Source organism: Aquarana catesbeiana, linkage group LG01 (assembly GCF_042186555.1).
Source record: "Aquarana catesbeiana isolate 2022-GZ linkage group LG01, ASM4218655v1, whole genome shotgun sequence".
Lineage (NCBI taxonomy): Eukaryota > Metazoa > Chordata > Amphibia > Anura > Ranidae > Aquarana > Aquarana catesbeiana.
In genome coordinates this window covers 975,176,244-975,191,130 of record NC_133324.1, presented here as the reverse complement: position 1 = coordinate 975,191,130, position 14,887 = coordinate 975,176,244, and positions in this window count along the sequence as shown.

Here is a 14,887-nt window from a genome sequence, read left to right as displayed (position 1 = left end):
CCATGTGCCCTGTTTGGCTCGCGTCCTTAACTTGGTGATGCAGCAGTTCTTGGGCAGGTACCCGGGCTTACAGGATGTACTGAGGCAGGCCAGGAAAGTATGTGTGCATTTCCACCGGTCGTATAATGCCAGTGCTCGGCTGGCTCACCTCCAAAAGCAATTTAACCTGCCCAAGAACCGCCTAATCTGTGACATGCCCACCAGGTGGAACTCAATGTTAGTCATGCTGCAGCGGCTACACATGCAGCAGAGGGCCATCAATGAGTACCTGTGCGACTATGGCACCAGGACAGGGTCCGGGGAGCTTGTTTTTTTTCCCCACACCAGTGGGCCATGATCAGGGATGCATGCAATGACCGGTCACTATTTGAGGAGGCCATGAGGATGGTGAGCAGGGACAGTGCATGCATCAGTGACACTGTCCCCCTTGTCCACCTGTTGGAGCACACGCTGCGTGGAATAATGGACAGGGCACTTGAGGCAGAACAGAGGCAGGAAGAGGAGGAATTCTTTAGCTCTCAAGGCCCCCTTTAGCCAGACAGTGTTCCTGCGTGCCCGCCGATCACACAGGAAGAGGACAAGGTGGAGGAGGAGGATTGTGTCAGCATTCAGACAATTTTTTATTCCGCAGCCCCAAGGTATGATCTGTTCCAGCAAACATCGCCAGTGTCTGTTTTACATGGTGCAAGAATACCTAGGGGCAAGATCTGACTTGGACACCTTTCCCACCGAAAACCCTCTGGGTTACTGGGTCTTGAGGATGGATCACTGGCCAGAGCGTGCACAGTATGCAATTGAGCTACTGGCCTGTCCTACATCCAGCGTTCTTTTGGAATGCACATTCAGTGCTGCTGGAGGCTTTGTAACCGATCACAGGGTGCGCCTGTCCACCGACTCGGTCGATTGGCTGACCTTCAAAAAAATTAATCAGTCTTGGATCACCACCAGATACCAAGCACCTGATGCTGATGTAACCAAATAATTTTTTTTGAAATGTCAGATTCCTACAAGACTGCCTATGCTGTTGCTGAGTAGGGATGAGCTTCGAGTTCGAGTCGAACTCATGTTCTACTCGAACATTGGCTGTTCGCAAGTTCGCCGAACAGCGAACAATTTGGGGTGTTCGCGGCAAATTCGAATGCCGCGGAACACCCTTTAAAAGTCTATGGGAGAAATCAAAAGTGCTAATTTTAAAGGCTTATATGCAAGTTATTGTCATAAAAAGTGTTTGGGGACCCGGGTCCTGCCCCAGGGGACATGGATCAATGCAAAAAAAAGTTTTAAAAACGGACGTTTTTTCAGGAGCAGTGATTTTATTAATGCTTAAAGTCAAACAATAAAAGTGTAATATCCCTTTAAATTTCGTACCTGGGGGGTGTCTATAGTATGCCTGTAAAGGGGCACATGTTTCCTGTGTTTAGAACAGTCTGACAGCAAAATGACATTTAGAAGGAAAAAACTCATTTAAAACTACCCGCGGCTATTGCATTGCCAACAATACACATAGAAGTTCATTGATAAAAACGGCATGGGAATTCCCCACAGGGCAACCCCGAACCAAAATAAAAAAAAAAAAATGATGTGGGGGTCCCCCTAAATTCCATACAAGGCCCTTCAGGTCTGGTATGGATTTTAAGGGGAACCCCGCGCCAAAAAAAAAACGGCGTGGGGTCCCCCCAAAAATCCATACCAGACCCTTATCCGAGCACGCAACCTGGCAGGCCGCAGGAAAAGAGGGGGGGCGAGAGTGCGGCCCCCCCCTCCTGAACAGTACCAGGCCACATGCCCTCAACATTGGGAGGGTGCTTTGGGGTAGCCCCCCAAAACACCTTGTCCCCATGTTGATGAAGACAAGGGCCTCATCCCCACAACCCTGGCCGGTGGTTGTGGGGGTCTGCGGGCGGGGGGCTTATCGGAATCTGGAAGCCCCCTTTAACAAGGGGACCCCCAGATCCCGGCCCCCCCCCCTGTGTGAAATGGTAAGGGGGTACTTACCCCTACCATTTCACAAAAAAACTGTCAAAAATGTTAAAAATGACAAGAGACAGTTTTTGACAATTCCTTTATTTAAATGCTTCTTCTTTCTCCTTCATCTTCTTCTGGTTCTTCTGGCTCTTTTGGTTCTTCCTCCGGCGTTCTCGTCCAGCATCTCCTCCGCGGCGTCTTCTATCTTCTTCTCCTCGGCCGCTCCGCACCCATGGCATGGGGGGGGAGGCTCCCGCTCTTCTCTTCATCTTCTTCTCTTCTTCATCTTCTTCTTCATCATCTTCTTCTTCTTCTTCTTCTTCTCTTCTTCCTTCTTCTCTTCTTCATTTCTTCTCCGGGCCGCTCCGCAGCCATGCTGGCATGGAGGGAGGCTCCCGCTGTGTGACGGCGTCTCTTCGTCTGACGGTTCTTAAATAACGGGGGGCGGGGCCATCCGGTGACCCCGCCCCCCTCTGATGCACGGTGACTTGACGGGACTTCCCTGTGACGTGACGGGGAATGCCACAGGGAAGTCCCGTCATGTCACCGTACGTCAGAGGGGGGCGGGGTCACCGGGTGGCCCTGCCCCCCGTTATTTAAGAACCGTCAGATGAAGAGACGCCGTCACACAGCGGGAGCCTCCCACCATGCCACAGCATGGCTGCGGAGCGGCCCGGAGAAGAAATGAAGAAGAGAAGAAGGAAGAAGAGAAGAAGAAGAAGAAGATGAAGAAGAAGATGAAGAAGAGAAGAAGATGAAGAGAAGAGCGGGAGCCTCCCCCCCCATGCCATGGGTGCGGAGCGGCCCGAGGAGAAGAAGATAGAAGATGCCGCGGAGAAGATGCTGGACGAGAACGCCGGAGGAAGAACCAGAAGAGCCAGAAGAACCAGAAGAAGAAGAAGATGAAGGAAGAAAGAAGAAGCATTTAAATAAAGGAATTGTCAAAAACTGTCTCTTGTCATTTTTAACATTTTTGACAGTTTTTTAGTGAAATGGTAGGGGTAAGTACCCCCTTACCATTTCACACAGGGGGGGGGGCCGGGATCTGGGGGTCCCCTTGTTAAAGGGGGCTTCCAGATTCCGATAAGCCCCCCGCCCGCAGACCCCCACAACCACCGGCCAGGGTTGTGGGGATGAGGCCCTTGACTTCATCAACATGGGGACAAGGTGTTTTGGGGGGCTACCCCAAAGCACCCTCCCAATGTTGAGGGCATGTGGCCTGGTACGGTTCAGGAGGGGGGGGGGCCGCACTCTTGTCACCCCTCTTTTCCTGCGGCCTGCCAGGTTGCGTGCTCGGATAAGGGTCTGGTATGGATTTTTGGGGGGACCCCACGCCGTTTTTTTTTTTTTTTTGGCGCGGGGTTCCCCTTAAAATCCATACCAGACCTGAAGGGTCTGGTATGGAATTTAGGGGGAACCCCACGTCAATTTTTTTTTTAAATTTTGGCTGGGGTTCCCCTTAATATCCATACCAGACCTGAAGGGCCTTGTATGGAATTTAGGGGGACTCCCACTTCATTTTTTTTTTAAATTTTGGTTCGGGGTTGCCCTGTGGGGAATTCCCATGCCGTTTTTATCAATGAACTTCTATGTGTATTGTCGGCAATGCAATAGCCGCGGTAGTTTTAAATGTGTTTTTTCCTTCAAAATGTCATTTTGCTGTCTGACTGTTCTAAACACGGGAAACATGCGCCCCTTTACAGGCATACTATAGACACCCCCCAGGTATGAAATTTAAAGGGATATTACACTTTTATTGTTTGACTTTAAGCATTATTAAAATCACTGCTCCTGAAAAAACGTCCGTTTTTAAAACTTTTTTTTGCATTGATTCACGTCCCCTGGGGGAGGACCCCGGTCCCCAAACACTTTTATTGACAATAACTTGCATATTAGCCTTTAAAATTAGCACTTTTGATTATTCATGTTCGTGTCCCATAGACTTTAACGGCGTTCGCGTGTTCGAACGAATTTTTTTCCTGTTCGCATGTTCTGGTGCGAACCGAACAGGGGGGTGTTCGGCTCATCCCTATTGCTGAGTGACTATCTTGTTATGCTGAGTGATTATCCTCTTCCTCCTCAATGATCATGCTGATAGCTTGCAAGAATATTTTTGATTCTGGGCACTGTCACCAGTGGCTAAGGCCCAATTTTTCTGCCCCTGTTTAACAGGGGCGTGTAATTAAAATTTTTGATGCAATACTTTGCAGCAGTGCTCATTCCTGCACTTCAACTAGAGTATCTGTGAGGGGTTGCAGTGTTGTGACACCAGCACCAGTGCCTAAGGCCAAATTTTTCAGCCCCTGTTTAACAGGAGTGCGTAATTACAATTTTTGATGCAATACTTTGCAGCAGGGCTCGTTCCTGCGCTCCAACTAGAGTATTTGTGAGGGGTTGCAGTGTTGTGGCACCAGTGCCTAAGCCCCAATTTTTCTGCCCCTGTTCAACAGGTGCATGTACTTACAATTCTCGATCTAATATTTCACAGCATCGCCCATTCCAGCGCCCACCAAGAGTAACTGTGAGGACTTTCAGTGTTGTGGCAACACCACCATCAAAGGCCCAATTTTTCTTCCCCTGTTCAACAGGTGCATGTAATTACAATTCTTGATCTAATATTTCACAGCAGGGCCCGTTCCAGCACCCACCAAGAGTAACTGTGAGGACTTACAGTGTTGTGGCACCAGCACCACCACCACCATCACCAAAGGCCCAATTTTTCTGACTCTGTTCAACAATGGCATGTAATTACAATTCTTGATCTAATATTTCACAGCAGGGCCCTGTGAGGGCTTACAGTGTTGTGGCAACACCAACAACTAAGGCCCCAATTTTTGCAGAGTATATAGGGCAGGCCCCTACTTTCAAACATCCAACTTACAAACGACTCCTACTTGCAAACGGAAGGAGACAACAGGAAGTGAGATGAAATCTACCCCTAGGAAGGGAAATTATCTCCTGTAAGAGTTAATATGGGAAAAACGTTGCTCCTTTCCACTAATGCTTTATCACCAATCCTTGTTTCACTAAAAAAAACAAATTTTCAAAAAACATTTGTCATTGGGACAGCAAGTGAGGTGAAATCTTCTGAAGAGGAGCACAGACAGCAAAACAAATGTCACAGGGGTGATAACCAAAAAAAGCTTAAAATAGATTTTTTGGCTGGAGCTAAACACTTTAAAAATGTACAAAATTACAAACAGATTCTACTTAACAACAAACCTACAGTCCCTGTCTTGTTTGCTCCACCTGTATACTGCTGTTCAGAGGGCCTGGGGGCCCACGCCTTTCCTTCTTTTAATTTGGGTGCGGGGTTCCCCTTGATATCCATAAAAGACCCAAAGGGCCTGGTAATGGACTGGGGGGTATCCATGCCGTTTGTCTTACTGATTTTCATCCATATTATCGGGACCCGACGTTACATTAAAGCCGTAAGCAGTTTAAAATGACTTTTATACCTTTAAAAATGTCATTTTGTGCAGGGACTGTTCTAAGCACGGGAAACATGCGCCACTTTACAGGCATACTATAAACACCCCCAGGTACAATATTTAAAGGAATATTTCCCTTTTTTTTACTTTAAGCATTATTAAAATCACTGCTCCCGAAAAAATGGCCGTTTTTAAAACTTTTTTTTGCATTGATACATGTCCCTTGGGGGAGGACCCGGGTCCCCAAACCCTTTTTAGGACAATACCATGCAAATTAGCCTTTAAAATTAACACTTTTGATTTCAAACATTCGAGTCCCATAGACTTCAATGGGGTTCTAACCTTTATTGCAAAATTTCGGTCCGTTCACAGGTTCTGGTGCAAACCGAACTGGGGGGTGTTCGGCTCATCCCTAATGGTAACATAGGGTTATAGGATAAACTGTCTGGGATTTTTCGGGTTGAATAGAGCATGGAGAAGAGAGAGAGCATCTACCGGAGTATCTACCGGAGCAACGTTTCCAAATCAGAAGTGTGAATAACATCAAGTTCAAACATACACTGCGCAGTTGAGAGATGGATTTGTCTCAGGATGGCCAAAACATGCAGCATGGGTGACCAGGAGAGGTGATCCCCATTTCAATCTCCGACCTTCTGTTTGGGGCGTACCTGGACGTCCAAGAGGCAATGGCTCTCAGGTGGAGTAGCATAATAATATTTTAATAGGTCAGGAGCTCCCAAATCTCCCTTGGTTCGTAAAGCCTGGACCAACGAGCTGGCTATCTTATGAGAAGTGTTGTTCCATATACATTTCAGAAAATGTATCTGAAGTGCTTTCGGTTGGGGCATAGGGATCAATACTGGTAGTGTCTCAAAGAGATACAGCAGTTTAGGGAGTAGGGATGAGCCGGAAACCCCCATGTTTGGTTCACACCAGAACATGCGAACAGGCAAAAAATTTGTTCGAACACGCGAACATCGTTAAAGTCTACGGGATTCCAACATGAATAATCAAAAGTGCTAATTTTAAAGGCTTATATGCATGGTATTGTCATAAAAAGTATTTGGGGACCTGGGTCCTGCTCCAGGGGACATGTATCAATGCAAAAAAAAAGTTTTAAAAATGGCCGTTTTTTCGGGAGCAGTGATTTTAATAATGCTTAAAGTCAAACAATAAAAGTGTAATATTCCTTTAAATTTCGTACCTTGGGGGTGTCTATAGTATGCCTGTAAAGGGGCACATGTTTCCCGTGTTTAGAACAGTCTGACAGCAAAATGACATTTCAAAGGAAAAAGTCATTTAAAACTACTCGTGGCTATTAATGAATTGTCGATCCGACAATACACATAAAAGTTCATTGATAAAAACGGCATGGGATTTCCCCACAGGGGAATCCCAAACCAAAATTTAAAAAAAAATGACGTGGGGATCCCCCTAAATTCCATACCAGGCCCTTCAGGTCTGGTATGGATTTTAAGGGGAACGCCGCACCAAAATAACAAAAAATGGCAAAGGGTCCTCCCAAAAATCCATACCAGACCCTTATCTGAGCACGCAACCTGGCAGGCCGCAGGAAAAGAGCGGGGATGAGAGAGCGGCCCCCCCTGAACCAGCCTTTCCATGGAACTGCAAATGATAGATATCTTCATACCCGAGTGAGAAATCTGTGTTAGCACTTGTGAGCTGAGATAACAGATGTTCTGTGGAAATAAGATGATTCTACAGAAAAATCCATACCACTGGTTTCAGCACAGGTGACTTTTATATAAATTCCCCATCAGAGACGCAGTAAACTCACACCCACCTCAAGAGATTTCGGTTCTCGTCACTTGACCTCCACATAGAACTGGAAGATCAACACTCTTGAGTAGGGATGAGCTGAACACCCCCCTGTTCGGTTCGCACCAGAACATGCGAACAGGCAAAAAATTTGTTCGAACACGCGAACACCGTTAAAGACTATGGGACTCGAACATGAATAATCAAAAGTGCTAATTTTAAAGGCTTAAAGGCAAGTTATTGTCATAAAATATGTTTGGGGACCCGAGTCCTGCCCCAGGGGACATGGATCAATGCAAAAAAAAGTTTTAAAATGGCAGTTTTTTCTGGAGCAGTGATTTTAATAATGCTTAAAGTCAAACAATAAAAGTCTAATATTCCTTTAAATTTCGTACCTGGGGGGTGTCTATAGTATGCCTTTAAAGGGGCGAATGTTTCCCGTGTTTAGAACAGTCTAACAGCAAAATGACATTTCAAAGGAAAAAAAGTCATTTAAAACTACTCGTGGCTTTTAATGAATTGTCAGTTCAACAATACAACAATACACATGAGAGTTCATTGATAAAAACACATGGGAACCCGAACCAAAATGTTAAAAAAAAAATGACGTGGGGATCCCCCTAAATTCCATACCAGGCCCTACGGGTCTGGTATGGATATTAAGGGGAACCCCATGCCAAAATAAAAAAAATGGTGTGGGGTCATCCCAAAAATTCATACCAGACCCTTATCCGAGCACACAATCTGGCAGGCCGCAGGAAAAGAGGGAGGGATGAGAGAGCCCCCCCTCCAGAAGCGTAACAGGCCACATGCCCTCAACATTGGCAGAGTGCTTTGGGTTCCCCCCAAAGTACCTTGTCCCCATGTTGATGAGGACAAGGGCCTCATCCCCACAACCCTTGCCGGGTGGTTGTGGGGATCTGCGGGCAGGGGGCTTATCGGAATCTGGAACCCCCCTTTAACAAGGGGACCCCCAGATCCCCTCCCACTATGTGAAATGGTAAAGGGGTACAAAAGTACCCCTACCATTTCACAAAAAAACTGTAAAAATGTTAAAAATGACAAGAGACAGTTTTTGACAATTCCTTTACTTAAAGTCTTCTTCTTTTCCATCTTCTTTCTTCTATCTTCTTTCTTCTATCTTCTTTCTTCTATTTTCCTTCGGTTTCTTCCTCCATCTTCTTCTTCCTCTGGTTCTTCCTCCGATCCTCTGCTTCTTGTTCCGGTGTTCTTGTCTGGCATCTTCCTCCGTGGCGTCTTCTTCCCTTCTTCGTTCTCGGGCCGCTCCGCATGCATGATTGGAGACTCCCGCTGTGTGACGCTTCCCTCTGATGCACAGGGACTTGACGGGGACTTCCCTGTGGATAAGGGTCTGGTATGGATTTTTGGGAGGACCCTTTGCCATTTTTTGTTATTTTGGTGCGGCGTTCCCCTTAAAATGCATACCAGACCTGAAGGATCTGGTATAGATTTTGAGGGGGACCCCCACGCCATTTAAAAAAAAAAAATTTGGCCGGGGTTCCCCTTAATATCCATACCAGACCTGAAGGGCTTGGTATGAAATTTAGGGGGATCCCCACGTCATTTTTTTTTACATTTTGGTTTGGGATTCCCCTGTGGGGAAATCCCATGCCGTTTTTATCAATGAACTTTTATGTGTATTGTCGGATCGACAATTCATTAATAGCCGCGAGTAGTTTTAAATGACTTTTTCCTTTGAAATGTCATTTTGCTGTCAGACTGTTCTAAACACGGGAAACATGCGCCCCTTTACAGGCATACTATAGACACCCCCCAGGTACGAAATTTAAAGGAATATTACACTTTTATTGTTTGACTTTAAGCATTATTAAAATCACTGCTCCCGAAAAAACGGCCATTTTAAAACTTTTTTTTGCATTGATCCATGTCCCCTGGGGCAGGACTCGGGTCCCCAAACATATTTTATGACAATAACTTGCCTTTAAGCCTTTAAAATTACCACTTTTGATTATTCATGTTCGAGTCCCATAGTCTTTAACGGTGTTCGCGTGTTCGACCAAATTTTTTGCCTGTTCGCATGTTCTGGTGCGAACCGAACAGGGGGGTGTTCAGCTCATCCCTACTCAAGAGTGTTGATCTTCCAGTTCTATGTGGAGGTCAAGTGACGAGAACCGAAATCTCTTGAGGTGGGTGTGAGTTTACTGCGTCTCTGGTGGGGAATTTATATAAAAGTCACCTGTGCTGAAACCAGTGGTATGGATTTTCTGTAGAATCATCTTATTTCCACAGAACATCTGTCATCTCAGCTCACAAGTGCTAACACAGATTTCTCACTCGGGTATGAAGATATCTATCATTTGCAGTTCCATGGAAAGGCTGTTTAAACTTTAACATGTAAGACAAAGACAATTCCATAGCTCAACTCACCAACCAGTCTGCTGACCAACCAAATTAGCCTGTCTAACCGTCTGTTAAAAGCAGGGGTTTAGTTAGCACACATTTGCAAACGCATGTGAAAGCTGCAAGGCCTCGTCAAGGCACCCTGTATTACTTGCAGTCCTAACACTACTAAATTTATAAGTGTCTCCACAGTGGAAGCACATGCATTAAATGGATAGGTGTGAGACAGGTGAGCCTGGAGGCAGCCCAAGCCCCCTTAAAGGGACAGGAGCACACTGGACACCCAGCAAGAGCACAATGGCAGCAAAGGTGTCCAGTGTGTCCCTGACCCACATTTACGAACAGTAACAAAACACTGGCCACCGCCCACACCCATAACTGGCCTTCACAGTAAGGAGCACATGGAGGGCATATACATGTAAGACAAAGACAATTCCATAGCTCAACTCACCAACCAGTCTGCTGACCAACCAAATTAGCCTGTCTAACCGTCTGTTAAAAGCAGGGGTTTAGTTAGCACACATTTGCAAACGCATGTGAAAGCTGCAAGGCCTCGTCAAGGCACCCTGTATTACTTGCAGTCCTAACACTACTAAATTTATAAGTGTCTCCACAGTGGAAGCACATGCATTAAATGGATAGGTGTGAGACAGGTGAGCCTGGAGGCAGCCCAAGCCCCCTTAACAGACATGCATTGTGCTTTCAGTGATGAAACCTGAATTCAGTTAAATGTATTCAAACTCCAATACAAAAAAAATGATATATGACAGTATAGCAATCCTTAAATGTGGTGGCAGCATTTGTTTTCCTTTCTTCAGGCTTTGTTTTCAGCTGGTGGACCCATCAGTAACACAATTCCTTTCCCAGCTCACTTACTCACTGTACTGTATCCATGGAGGAGCGTTGTCCCCCCCAGGCTGCTCTCCTGATTTGGACTACAAACACCCCCATTATCTCCATTATACTGTATATGGAGTTCTCAGAAGATAGCTGGGAAAGCTAATAACATTTTTTTTTACTTTTTGTTTATTAAAGTTTTACAGTATACCCTATGTAGAGGTACAATGCATTGGTACAGAATAGACTTATGAGATTGTTATAAGGTAAAAAAGGATATAAGCTGGAAGAATGAGCGAAAATCCTTCTATGATACAACAAATCGTACTTCCATTTTAAGAATGGCTATATAAGTTTCAGTGTTACATAGTTACATAGTATTGAGGTTGAAAAAAGACACAAGTCCAACCTATGTGTGTGATTTTATGTCAGTAGTACATTGTATATCCCTGTATGTTGTGGTCATTCAGGTGCTTATCTAATAGTTTTTGGAAACTATCGATGCCCCCCGCTGAGACCACTGCCTGTGGAAGGGAATTCCACATCCTTACCGCTCTTACAGTAAAGAACCCTCTATGCAGTTTAAGGTTAAACCACTTCTCTACTGATTTTAGAGAATGGCCGTGTGTTTTTTTAAATTCCCTTTTGTGGAAAAGTTTTATCCCTATTGTGAGGTCACCAGTACTGTATGTATAAATTGAAATCATATCCCCTCTCAGGCGTCTCTTCTCCAGAGAGAATAAGTTCAGTGCTGGTAAACCTTCCTCATAACTAATATCCTCCAGACCCTTTATTCATTTTGTTGCTCTTCTCTGGACCCTCTCTAGTTTTAGCACCTCCCTCCTGAGGACTGGTGCCCAGAACTTCACAGCAACTCCAGGTGCGGCCGGACCAGAGTCTTGTAGAGCAGGAGAATTATTGTTTTATCTCGGAAGTTGATCCTTTTTAATGCATGCCAATATTCGGTTTGCTTTGTTAGCAGCAGCTTGGCATTGCATGCCATTGCTGAGCCTATCATCTACTAGGACCCCCAGGTCCGTTTCCATCCTAGATTCCCCCAGAGGTTCTCCCCTCAGTAGATTGCATTCATATTTCTGCCACCCAAAAGCATTTTTTACATTTTCTACTTCCTGCAGAGAAGTTATTGCCCTGCTTAGCTTATCGTATCGTCCGCAAATACAGAGATTGAGCTGTTTATCCCATCCTCCAGATCATTTATGAACAAAACAAATAGGATTGGTCCCAGGACAGAACCCTGAGAGACCCCACTTTCCACACCGGACCATTCTGAGTACTCCCCATTTATCACCACCCTCTGAACTCGCCCTTGTAGCCAGTTTTCAATCCATGTACTCACCCTATGGTCCATGCCAACAGGCCTTAGCTTGTACAGTAAACACTTATGGGGAGCTGTATCAAATGCCTTTGCAAAATCCAGATACACCACGTCTACGGGCCTTAATTTATCTAGATGGCAGCTCACCTCCTCATAGAAGGATAACAGATTGGTTTGGCAAGAACGATTCTTCATGAATCCATGCTGATTACTGCTAATGATATCGTTGTCATTACCAAAACCTTGTATATAGTCCCTTATCATCCCCTCCAAGAGCTTGCATACTATTGATGTTAGGCTGACTGGTCTATAGTTCCCAGGGATATATCTTGGTCCTTTTTTAAATATTGGTCAGTATATTAGTAGTAAATAGTAAAAATTAGGAACAATGGTCTGGCAATTACTTGACTGAGTTCCTTAAGGACCCTCGGGTGCAAGCCATCTGGTCCCAGTGACTTATTAACCACAAAATAAAAAAATTAAAAGTTAAATAAATAATTTTAAAAAATCTAACGCATACGTGAGATACATATGAATACGGTGTTCAAACCACACATGTGAGGTATGGCCGGAATAGAATTTATTAAATGACGTCTGTGACAAAGGCTTTTGGAGGGGACTGAATGCTAGCCTCTTGCCTACCAATCATGGGCCCTGGCATTTGCGGGAATAGTGCTCTCTGTGAGCTGTATGACTGGTGACCCTGTAGGTGGTGCTACTTTGGATGCAGGTCCATATCCCCCAAGACACACAGACTCTGGGAACCCTTTATATGCCACATTAGAATAGTGACTGATCCATAGCGTTGGGTTGTTGCTGTTAGATGCTAATGTCATCAACTTCAGTCACCTGTCTGTTGTCTGCTATAATGTGTTTATTGTAAATAAGTCTAGTGTGGGCTCTAAGAGTCTTCCACCCATTGTTGTTTGTGTTAATTAACTCTGTTACTGTGTGACCACAAGTCTGTTCTAAAGGTCATGTCTCTTAGTCACCTAGACTGTCTAAATTATTAGATAATTAGCTCATGTTAATTAGGTTAGGTTTTAGTCATCCTGCTGTATATATTTGTGTGAGATCTCAAATAAAAGGCTATTCCTGATGTACTCCAAGACTGGTGTTGTCTGGTTCTTGGGGGTTCCTATAGCCAGATCCATTGGACTCGTGTTCAAGGACTTAGGAAGCGGTATACTGATGGAAGCACTCAAGCGGAGTGTGGGACGTTCCGTCACATCGCCTATGGAGATTTTTAAGGGTAAAAGTTTGTCGCCATTCTACTTTGAAGTGTGACATGTTGGGTATCAATTTACTCGGCGTTACATTATCTTTCACATTATGAAAAAAAAAATTGGGCTAACTTTACTTTTGTCTTATTTATTAATTCAAAAATGTGAATTTTTTCCCAAAAAAGTGCGCTTGTAAGACTGCTGCACAAATACAGTGTGATAAAAAGTATTGCAACAACTTCCATTTTTTTCTCTAGGGTGTTATAAAAAAAATATATAATGTTTGGTGGTTGTAAGTAATTTTCTAGCAAAAAAAAACTGTTTTAACTTGTAATTACCAAATCTCAGAAAGAGGCTCGGTCCTTAAGTGGTTAATGTTAAGTTTCCCAAGTATATTTCTAATTCTGTCCTATTTTCAGGGAGGTGGCAAACTCATTTCAGGGAGGTGGCGCTTCACGCCCGCAACCCAAACCACCCCCCCGGTGCCAAAATATTTTAGTCGTTATTTTTTTTTTTTATATGTTTATTGAGCTTTTACAAACAAAAGTACACAGTTCGTGAATGTGAGAGTAATTATCTGGAAAACAGTAATACAGGTGTAGCAATAACTCTCGGCGGAGCTGCTGGTTTAAGCGGGCTTGTTACCTTCACTCTCCTTCCCTCTGTTTTACCGGCACCGGGTCTAGGGTTCCGTTGAGTTTACCTCTGGACGACACACGCACCAACACTTGAGTACGTTTTCAATGCTTTATTAAATGATTTACTAAGGAAGTAGCAGGAAAGAGGCAGAAGGGAAACTGCAGAAGAAACTCAAATATCTTCTTGTAGGATTCTTGACAAATGTCCTGGTAGAATTTGTATATTACAATAGAATGTGCTCCCCTCGTGGGACACACTCTTTGCTCGCCTAGATATACCTCTCTCACTTGCCTAGCAGCCAGTACATAGCACGAACAAAAGTCTCTGCCACAGACTTGTTTGGGATAAACCTGTACGATCCTCTGCCACAGGATGTATTGGTCTTTCTGCAATGAACGTCAGTCACAGTGCTTGAACATTTAAGCCAACCCGGCAACACTATGCTGTATAGTTACTTTTAGGATACGTCTTCCAACCCTCTTCAGACCAGAACGCTGCGTGATCCTTCCATGACAGGTCCTCCCCTGGGATCTCCTCTGTTTTCCAGCTTCTTCACTCTGGATAGACTGCTCAGGACCACGAGATTGCTCTCTAACACATACCTGTTGGCCAGGAGGGCCATCAGGTGGCTGTAAAACGAACCCCACAATATGGCGTCTGTCCCATAAATACCCTCGCCCAGAATGCAACTCGGAGGACCACCTCCACCGAGTTGTCTCCAGGACAGAAGAGCATCCATACGCTTCGACACGTTACCTTTCCAACATTGACCAGTGATAACAGCGACACCCACCGGTCAGTATGGAAACACCCACAACGTCAGCCAAGCTGGAACAGAAGCAAAACTAACCTTCTTAACGAACAAATTACTAAATTTACCTAACATATGGTAGATCGCAAATCTACCAGCGCTACACAAGTAATGTAGAATAATAAGCAGGATAAAACTGCGAGATTTGGGGCCTATAAACAATAAGAATGAAGCGGATAATGATGTATCTGGTCTAACAAATGAAGCTATCTAAAGGCTCTGTCTAAGGAATGGAAGCATGATAACATTAACTCGTAGAGTGGGTAAAGAGATCACTACCATTACAGAGAGAAGTAGGATGTATCATGTCAAATCATGAAGAACCTAAGTATATACATTAAGCAGATTAGGTGGAGTTAGGACATTGGGGGCGGGCTGGATCCAGATTTTGCCTAGTGTGTTAGCAAGATCTGCTTGCAGTCACCAATAGGTGTAGCGGAAGGGGCCATATGGGAAGAGATTTCTTCTGGAGAAAAGGAGTGTT